A 10,728-nucleotide genomic window follows, 5' to 3' on the forward strand; every position below is an offset into this window, starting at 1 on the left:
GTACGTAAACGGATCAAGTATTTAATGGCATTAAATACTCCATCTATGAATATTCGGAACCGACGGATCTTAGTTTCAGTGGGAGCTAAGATCGTCACAGGCAAGAAATGAATACTCCGGAAACGATGATATTGCCGGAAACGGAAATATGGATCGTATCGGAAATATGAATATTATCCAAGTCGTAGATGTTGCCGGAAACGGAAACATGGTACGTATCGGAAAATATTGTTGGAAATGGAAATATTACCAGAATCGGAAATATTGCCGGAAACGGAAATATTGTCAGAATCGGAAATATTACCGGAATCGGAAAATAATTCCGGAAACGGAAATATTAAATATTTGTTCGAAACGGAAATTAATTCCGGAATCGGAAATATTAAATATTGTTCGTATCGGAAATAGATTCCGGAAATGGAAATTTAATCGGAAGCGTATCGTACGAATTAGCATCGGACGAGGCCTGCCGGACGAAGGCCCAGCACGAAGCCAGGCCATCGCCCAGCAAGCACGCACGCCACAGCCCAGCGCGCACAAGGCCGCGCATGCGTGGGCCGCGCTGCGTGGGCTGCTGCTCGCATGCGTGGGCAGCCCTTGTGGCTGCCGTGTGTGTGTGAGTTTGAGCTCATGCGAGATTCCTGAATCTGCAAGAGTCAGTGTATGATTAAATGTCTATTCCTATTGGATAAATTGATTAAGTAGAATTCATGTAGAATTCTAATTCCAATTAATTCGCATCCTACTAGGATTACGATTCCTTTTCCATAACTCTATAAATAAAGGCCTAGGGGTCATAATTTATATACAAGTTTCAAAGTATTCAAAAGTGAGTTTTTTGAGAGAAAATTCAAACACCCATCTTGCCCCAAAAGTGCCGAATTTTCTGAGTACCTTAAGGGCGATTCTAGTTGGTCAATCTTAAGGCGGATCCGGACGTGCTGTGGACTTTCTACGGAGGGACGACACTTGGAGTCCTAAAAGACTTGTTCTTGTTCGGTTCGGGCGCAGCTAGGGAAGGCACGCAACAAAGAGTATGCATCTAAACTATGCTAAATGATTATGTGTAAATAATATGTTTCCTGGGTTAATGGTTGTTTCCGCATGATTTATGTAAGTGTCATATGTATCATAACCTAACACAAACTTCATCCAAAATCTGACAAATGTATCCTTGTGGGCTATCCAAAGGAAACAAAGGGGTATTACTTCTACAATACATCTGAGAACAAAGTGTTTGTTGCTCGAGATGGTGTCTTTTTGGAGAAGGATCACATTTCCAAAATGACAAGTGGGAGAAAAGTAGACCTCGAAGAAATTCGAGTCGAACAACAAACTCTAGAGAATGCTCAAGATGACATTCAGGATGAAACTCAGAGATCTTTAGAAGAATCTGGTGAGAATCATGGTCAATCTAGAAATGTTACCCCGCGTAGATCGCAAAGATATAGATCTCAACCGGAAAGGTACTTAGGTATTTTGACGAACGAGAGCTATGACGTTCTATTACTTGAAAGTGATGAACCTGCGACTTACAAGCAAGCTATGACGAGCCCTAGCTCCAAGCAGTGGCAAGAAGCCATGCAATCTGAATTAGACTCCATGTCTGAAAACCAAGTATGGGATTTGGTCGATTTGCCAGATGGCTACCAAGCCATTGGAAGCAAATGGGTTTTCAAACTGAAAAAGGACAAAGATGGGAAACTTGAAGTTTTCAAAGCTAGATTGGTTGCAAAAGGTTACAGGCAAGTCCACGGTGTGGATTACGATGAAACCTTTTCACCAGTTGCAATGCTAAAGTCTATTCGAATAATGTTAGCAATCGCTGCATATTACGATTACGAAATATGGCAGATGGATGTCAAAACTGCTTTCTTAAACGGCGTTTTAACAGAAACTGTGTTTATGACACAGCCTGAAGGTTTTGAGGATCCAAAGAATGCTAAAAAGGTATGCAAGCTAAAGAAGTCAATCTACGGATTGAAGCAGGCATCCAGGAGCTGGAATATACGTTTTGATGAAGCAGTCAGTGACTTTGGTTTCATCAAGAACGCAGACGAATCTTGTGTATACAAGAAGGTCAGTGGGAGCAAAATTGCTTTCCTAGTATTATATGTCGACGACATATTGCTTATCGGAAATGACATTCCTATGTTGAACTCTGTCAAGATTTGGCTTGGGAAATGTTTTTCGATGAAGGATCTAGGAGAAGCACAGTACATATTGGGCATCAAGATTTACAGAGATAGATCTAAAAAGATGATTGGACTTAGTCAAAGCACTTATATCAATAAGGTGCTTGATAGGTTCAAGATGGCGGACTCCAAGCGAGGCTACCTACCCATGTCTCATGGAATGACTCTAAGCAAGACTCAGTGCCCAAAAACACTTGATGAGCGTAGACGAATGAGTGGGATTCCATATGCATCATTGATTGGTTCAATAATGTATGCTATGATATGTACACGCCCGGATGTTGCGTACGCACTCAGTGCTACGAGCAGATACCAGTCAGACCCAGGAGAGGCGCATTGGACTGCTGCCAAGAACATTCTGAAGTACCTGAAAAGGCACAAAGATGACTTCCTGGTCTATGGTGGAGATGATGAATTAATTGTTAAAGGCTATACGGACGCAAGTTTCCAAACCGACAAAGATGATTTCAGATCACAGTCTGGGTTTGTCTTCTGCCTCAACGGAGGAGCAGTAAGCTGGAAAAGTGCTAAGCAAAGCACCATTGCGGATTCTACAACTGAAGCGGAGTACATTGCTGCACATGAAGCAGCAAAGGAAGCTATATGGCTAAGGAAGTTCATAGGAGAACTTGGTGTAGTCCCCTCCATTAAAGGACCAATAGCCCTGTATTGTGATAATAACGGAGCTATTGCACAGGCAAAAGAGCCTAGACACCACCAGAGAGTCAAGCATGTACTTCGTAGATTTCACCTTCTACGAGAGTTCGTTGAAAGAAAAGAAGTCGAGATAAGCAAAATTGGAACTGATGACAACATATCAGATCCATTAACTAAACCTCTGCCGCAAGCGAAGCACAACTCGCACACTGCAGCTATGGGAATCAAGCATATTGGAGAATGGCTTTGATGTCTCTGTTTAATGTTTTAAAGTTTTAGAGTTTAAATCTTTGTAAAACATTATTGGTTAATCATTCACAATAAATGAAAGAAATTCATTTTTCCATTTAATTTGTGGTTTATTAAATGATGAGTCCCTTCAACTTGACGATATATTCAAGATAGACTGTCAGGACCAGTCCTGTGACTAAGAAATGTCTATCAAGTGAACTTGAATGTCAAAGGTTGAAAATGGTCCCTAATCGGAGTTTTCTATAAAATTGGACGCATAGAAAACGTTAGACGATTAGAATGCAAGATGACTAGTAGTTCTGTTTCTTGAACTATGTGGACATGGCAATGTCATAATCATTTGCATAGATACTTACTTTGGGAAGACTAGTATCGGACAAGACCTATGAAACTTTACTGTAAGAGATGAAAGTCTGTCATAAGTAAATTTCATTAAATTATTAGACACTAAATCCTCAATACCTGAGTGATTTGAGATTACTTGTTTGAGAACTGGTTGCTTTGACGTTGACCAACCGTCGCACCGTAAAAGGAGGCTATAAAGGCAACACTCAGGTAATCACCTATCAAACGAAGTCTAATCTCAAGATCGCAAGATTGGGATTGTCCTCCCATAAATCGGGATGAGATGCTTAAAAGTTGTACAAGGCCACTCGGAGAGCTAGAAACTGTGAAATGCATGGCCGTGCTCGGATGAATCATAGGCTATGATTATCTGTTTATTTGATCAGTTGAACTCTGAAACCGAGGAACACCTCTGGACATAATAAGGATGACAACTCTTACCTTATGTTCAAGAGCAAGCATCGAGCGACAAAGGAATTAGGAAATGCACACTTGTCCCTAAGGACAAGTGGGAGACTGAAGGAAATAATGCCCTTGGTCCAAGTATGCATTCTATGTTAAGTCTAATAAATGCGGTTCAGTATTAATTAACAAGTTAATAATTCAGTGAGATCAAGTGAGCTGAATGCCTAGCTAGAGGCCGCTTCAGTTCAAGTGGAATTAATGATATTAATCCACAGCTTACTCTTGACTGAACCCGTAGGGTCACACAAATAGTACGTAAACGGATCAAGTATTTAATGGCATTAAATACTCCATCTATGAATATTCGGAACCGACGGATCTTGGTTTCAGTGGGAGCTAAGATCGTCACAGGCAAGAAATGAATACTCCGGAAACGATGATATTGCCGGAAACGGAAATATGGATCGTATCGGAAATATGAATATTATCCAAGTCGTAGATGTTGCCGGAAACGGAAACATGGTACGTATCGGAAAATATTATTGGAAATGGAAATATTACCAGAATCGGAAATATTACCGGAAACGGAAATATTGTCAGAATCGGAAATATTGCCGGAATCGGAAAATAATTCCGGAAACGGAAATATTAAATATTTGTTCGAAACGGAAATTAATTCCGGAATCGGAAATGTTAAATATTGTTCGTATCGGAAATAGATTCCGGAAATGGAAATTTAATCGGAAGCGTATCGTACGAATTAGCATCGGACGAGGCTTGCCGGACGAAGGCCCAGCACGAAGCCGGGGCCATCGCCCAGCAAGCATGCGCGCCACAAGCCCAGCCAAGGCAGCGGCCAGGCCTACCGCAAGGCAGGCCCAGCGCGCGCCAAGGGCCACGGCTGCGTGGGCCGTGCTGCGCGGGCTGCTGCTCGCACGCGCATGGGCAGCCCTTGTGGCTGCCGTGTGTGTGTGAGTTTGTGCTCATGCGTGATTCCTGAATCTACAAGAGTCAGTGTATGATTAAATTTCTATTCCTAATTGGATAAATTAATTAAATAGAATTCATGTAGGATTCTAATTCCAATTAATTCGCATCCTACTAGGATTACGATTCCTTTTCCATAACTCTATAAATAAAGGCCTAGGGGTCATAATTTATACACAAGTTTCAAAGTATTCAAAAGTGAGTTTTTGAGAGAAAATTAAAACACACATCTTGCTCAAAAGTGCCGAAATTTTCTAGTACCTTAAGGGCGATTCTAGTTGGTCAATCTTAAGGCGGATCCGGACGTGCTGTGGACTATCTACGGAGGGACGACACTTGGAGTCCTAAAAGACTTGTTCTTGTTCGGTTCGGGCGCAGCTAGGGAAGGCACGCAACAAAGAGTATGCATCTAAATTATGCTATATGATTATGTGTAAATAATATGTTGTCCTGGGTTAATGGTTGTTTCCGCATGATCTATGTAGTGTCATATGTATCATAACACAACAGAGTCAATATGCTTGATTAAAACAAACAACTCTTTAAAGAACTTTACTAGGTTCAAATCAAACCCTTGATTTGAGTTCCATTAAATCTTTGGCATTGTTGCTTAGACCATATCAACAAGTTAACATTCATAAGCTCTATTTTGATGGACTTTTGAAAGTTGGTTGATTTCTAAATCAACTTAAGACAAGCTAGTCTTACTTGTTGAAAGTAACAAAGAATATGAACTATTGTTAGAACGCCTAGACGATAGAGTTCAAAGCTAAAGAAAGGTTTTATGACTTTATTATTTCACATGGATTTGAGTGAATATAGGTTTATTTACTCAAATGTGATATAAGTTGAATCTGTTTGGCTAGTTCAAAGATTCAGAAGTATAAAATCCACTCGGCAAGAAATCATAAAGATCTAGGTTAGATCATGTTGATGATTACTTGAGACCAAATATGATCATCAATGATTGTGTGTTGTAATTTCACAATCTAGCTCCATAAGATATGGCATATCTTAGTTGGAATAATCGAAGTCAATTAGTACTTGATTCGATCAATGATGGATCATAAAGACTTTTCCTATAATTTCTAAAACAAAATGCTCAACTACCACCAAACTAAACCAAATTCGTCAAAGCTATTGAAAAGTAATTTCAGAATAACTTTTCATAAAATATATCTAGAGAGTTGCAAAACTCAGTGGGAGCTTAGTGTTTGTCATTCGACAAACTAAGGCCCAAGTATAGATATATGTTTCATTGTGATTTATTCAAATGAGACACAAGGGTATTGTTTCTACCACGAATTTTTGAGAACATAATGTTTGTTTGCTCGAAATAATGTCCTTTTGGAGATTCGTTTCCAAAATGACAAGTGGGAGAAAATAGACCTCGAAAGTCTTCGAGACGAACAACAAACATAAACGGAAATTCCGGAGGCTTTTCGAAGTGCTTCAGAAAATCCGAACTTATTCTTTAAGGACTTTAGAAGTGGCTTTAAAGAATAGACATCTCTTAGAAGACTTTACAAGTGCTTCAAGGAGAACAGAATATTCAAAGGACTTTCAAGTGGCTATTGATATTCTATTGTTTGATGTTCTATACCCAAGTAGGCATAGAATTCAAGTCACTGAAACTATGAGATTCTTCTATCAGATAGTGAAGAAACATAGAGATCAGGTTAATGAAACTATGAGATTCTTCTATTAAATAGTGAAGAAACCTACAACTTGCAGTCAAACTATTATAGATTAATGAGTTTGTGACTTGTAAGAAAGCTATGACGAAATATAGATTCCCTAAAATGGTTAGAGGCCATATATAGACTATATGTTTAATTGGTTAAAGGCCATAAAACATACTCAATGTTTTGATGACAAAATTGAAATTTTGTTGATTTGCAAGAATAGGTTCACACCTATTGGTTGCAAGTTTGTTTTAAGGATAAAAACCATCAAACATGAAATTGTGTTCACACACAAAGCGAAATTAGTTGCTAAAGGTTACAAGCAAATTCATGGCATGGATTGTGTTGAAACCTCATGCAAAATCATAATGCTTAAGTCTATAATTCAAGCAATGATTGCATATTGGTACATATAGCAATTGGATGACAAAACGTATTCCTCAATCAAATGTTGGAATATAATATGTACATGGTATGTCATAGAATTTGTGGATCCAAATAAATGCTTGAAAAGGAAAGCTAGCTTATAAAATCTAAGTACAGATTTAAGCAAGCAATTGGGAATTGGAACTGTATTTTAAGTGAAGCTAATAAGAATTTTAGTTTCATAAAATACACATGATTCTTATAGATGTATAAGAAGTTTAGTGGGAGTACATAAAAACTTATTTGGTCCTATGTGTATCACACACATATCTCTCTATTGTGAAATAACATTCAAATGCTAATGACTTAGATTTGAAATTATTCATCAATAATGGACCATGGCGAAACTTAGTACATATTGGGTATTAAGATCTATTTACAAAGATCTTATAATATTGTTTTAGATTAAGTAATGGCATTTACTAAATCAAACACGAAAGTCTCAATTGGAGATATTCGACCCATGTGAATAAATCTAAGTAAAGGATGTTTGAACTATGTATAAGCATTTACTAAGTTAAACATCAAAGAGTCTAAATGAGATTCTTAACCTATATTATATGTCAAAGAATTTAGCCGAATTCAGTATCTACTGAAACTAGATAAGCTAAAGTTACATGAATAGAATTCAATTGGGAATTATTCTCCAAAAGAATTTATCATGTATGATATAATATGAGGATCGCCAAAAACGTATCGTATGACTTTAGGCATGACGAACATATACCAATCTCTATTGATCTAAGTGAAGATCAACTAGATTGAGATCAAGAATACTTATGGTACTTGAAAAGGTACATAGGAATAGTTCTTGATTCAAGGAAATAAAGATATGCTAAATATTGATGCTACACGCATAAACACTGGCAAAAGATCAAGCAAGACCCTTTGGAGTTAACCATTGATAAGGACGAGCTATAGAGCATCGTGTTTTGAAATGGCAACATGGATTGGAGACCATGAGTTGTTGCGTGGGAAATTAAAATATTAATTTCTATGTTCTAAGATACAGTTGGAAAGTTTTCCACATGTCTGTGAACTGCTTGGATAAGTAAATCCAAACAAAGCATCACTAGCAACAGTTGAAGTAAAAGTAATTATTGCCTAAGAAGCAATAAAACAGGGTTGTTTAAAGTTCTTCACTGAACTTGGGTAGATCACCTGTCTGCTGGCTTGATGGTTCTTCATTGAAAAATGCGTAGAACCACTCTTGAAGCAAGAAAAACGTCTGCTAACTTGATGGTTCTTCATTGCAAAATGAGTAAAACCACCATCGAAGTAAGAAAGACTAGATCACATAATAAACAAACTCGAAAAGATCTTATCATCATATCTCGAAGAACATTCGATGAAAAGGATATTAAGATTGGCAAAGCGTGATAACTAAACCTATGCAACAAGTGAGAAGCAACACTCACGTTGTAGCACTGGAAATCAAGCATAGCTTTGAATTCCATGAATTGTTTTAGAAGATGGGTTTGAGGCCCATGGTTATAAAACATTGGGGTTGAACATTTATCATATATGAAATGTATTTTCATATTCCATTTAATCTTGGTTTAGTATTAAATGATGAGTCCCTTCAAATTTGACGATATATTCAAGATAGACTGTCAGGACCAGTCCTGTGACTAAGAAATGTCTATCAAGTGAACTTGAATGTCAAAGGTTGAAAATGGTCCCTAGTCGGAGTTTTCTATAAAATTGGACGCATAGAAAACGTTAGACGACTAGAATGCAAGATGACTAGTAGTTCTGTTTCTTGAACTATGTGGACATGGCAATGTCATAATCATTTGCATAGATACTTACTTTGGGAAGACTAGTATCGGACAAGACCTATGAAACTTTACTGTAAGAAATGAAAGTCTGTCATAAGTAAATTTCATTAAATTATTAGACACTAAATCCTCAATACCTGAGTGATTTGAGATTACTTGTTTGAGAACTGGTTGCTTTGACGTTGACCAACCGTCGCACCGTAAAAGGAGGCTATAAAGGCAACGCTCAGGTAATCACCTATCAAACGAAGTCTAATCTCAAGATCGCAAGATTGGGATTGTCCTCCCATAAATCGGGAAGAGATGCTTAAAAGTTGTACAAGGCCACTCGGAGAGCTAGAAACTGTGAAATGCATGGCCGTGCTCGGATGAATCATAGGCTATGATTATCTGTTTATTTGATCAGTTGAACTCTGAAACCGAGGAACACCTCTGGACATAATAAGGATGACAACTCTTACCTTATGTTCAAGAGCAAGCATCGAGCGACAAAGGAATTAGGAAATGCACACTTGTCCCTAAGGACAAGTGGGAGACTGAAGGAAATAATGCCCTTGGTCCAAGTATGCATTCTATGTTAAGTCTAATAAATGCGGTTCAGTATTAATTAACAAGTTAATAATTCAGTGAGATCAAGTGAGCTGAATGCCTAGCTAGAGGCCGCTTCAGTTCAAGTGGAATTAATGATATTAATCCACAGCTTACTCTTGACTGAACCCGTAGGGTCACACAAATAGTACGTAAACGGATCAAGTATTTAATGGCATTAAATACTCCATCTATGAATATTCGGAACCGACGGATCTTGGTTTCAGTGGGAGCTAAGATCGTCACAGGCAAGAAATGAATACTCCGGAAACGATGATATTGCCGGAAACGGAAATATGGATCGTATCGGAAATATGAATATTATCCAAGTCGTAGATGTTGCCGGAAACGGAAACATGGTACGTATCGGAAAATATTATTGGAAATGGAAATATTACCAGAATCGGAAATATTGCCGGAAACGGAAATATTGTCAGAATCGGAAATATTGCCGGAATCGGAAAATAATTCCGGAAACGGAAATATTAAATATTTGTTCGAAACGGAAATTAATTCCGGAATCGGAAATATTAAATATTGTTCGTATCGGAAATAGATTCCGGAAATGGAAATTTAATCGGAAGCGTATCGTACATCGGACGAGGCTTGCCGGACGAAGGCCCAGCACGAAGCCGGGGCCATCGCCCAGCAAGCATGCGCGCCACAAAGCCCAGCCAAGGCAGCGGCCAGGCCTACCGCAAGGCAGGCCCAGCGCGCGCCAAGAGGCCACGGCTGCGTGGGCCGTGCTGCGCGGGCTGCTGCTCGCACGCATGGGCAGCCCTTGTGGCTGCCGTGTGTGTGTGAGTTTGTGCTCATGCATGATTCCTGAATCTGCAAGAGTCAGTGTATGATTAAATGTCTATTCCTAATTGGATAAATTAATTAAATAGAATTCATGTAGGATTCTAATTCCAATTAATTCGCATCCTACTAGGATTACGATTCCTTTTCCATAACTCTATAAATAAAGGCCTAGGGGTCATAATTTATACAGAAGTTTCAAAGTATTCAAAAGTGAGTTTTTGAGAGAAAATTAAAACACATCTTGCTCATAAAAGTGCCGAATTTTCTAGTACCTTAAGGGCGGTTCTAGTTGGTCAATCTTAAGGCGGATCCGGACGTGCTGTGGACTATCTACGGAGGGACGACACTTGGAGTCCTAAAAGACTTGTTCTTGTTCGGTTCGGGCGCAGCTAGGGAAGGCACGCAACAAAGAGTATGCATCTAATTATGCTATATGATTATGTGTAAATAATATGTTTCCTGGGTTAATGGTTGTTTCCGCATGATCTATGTAAATGTCATATGTATCATAACCTAACACAATACTTAGGCGTTGGACAAACCGTGGCAAAAAAAAATCGTAAGGCATGGGCGCTGCTCGCAGCTCGCAGGCACCATGGGCGC

The sequence above is a fragment of the Spinacia oleracea genome, unplaced genomic scaffold (assembly GCF_020520425.1).
Source record: "Spinacia oleracea cultivar Varoflay unplaced genomic scaffold, BTI_SOV_V1 SOVchr0_013, whole genome shotgun sequence".
Classification (NCBI taxonomy): domain Eukaryota; kingdom Viridiplantae; phylum Streptophyta; class Magnoliopsida; order Caryophyllales; family Amaranthaceae; genus Spinacia; species Spinacia oleracea.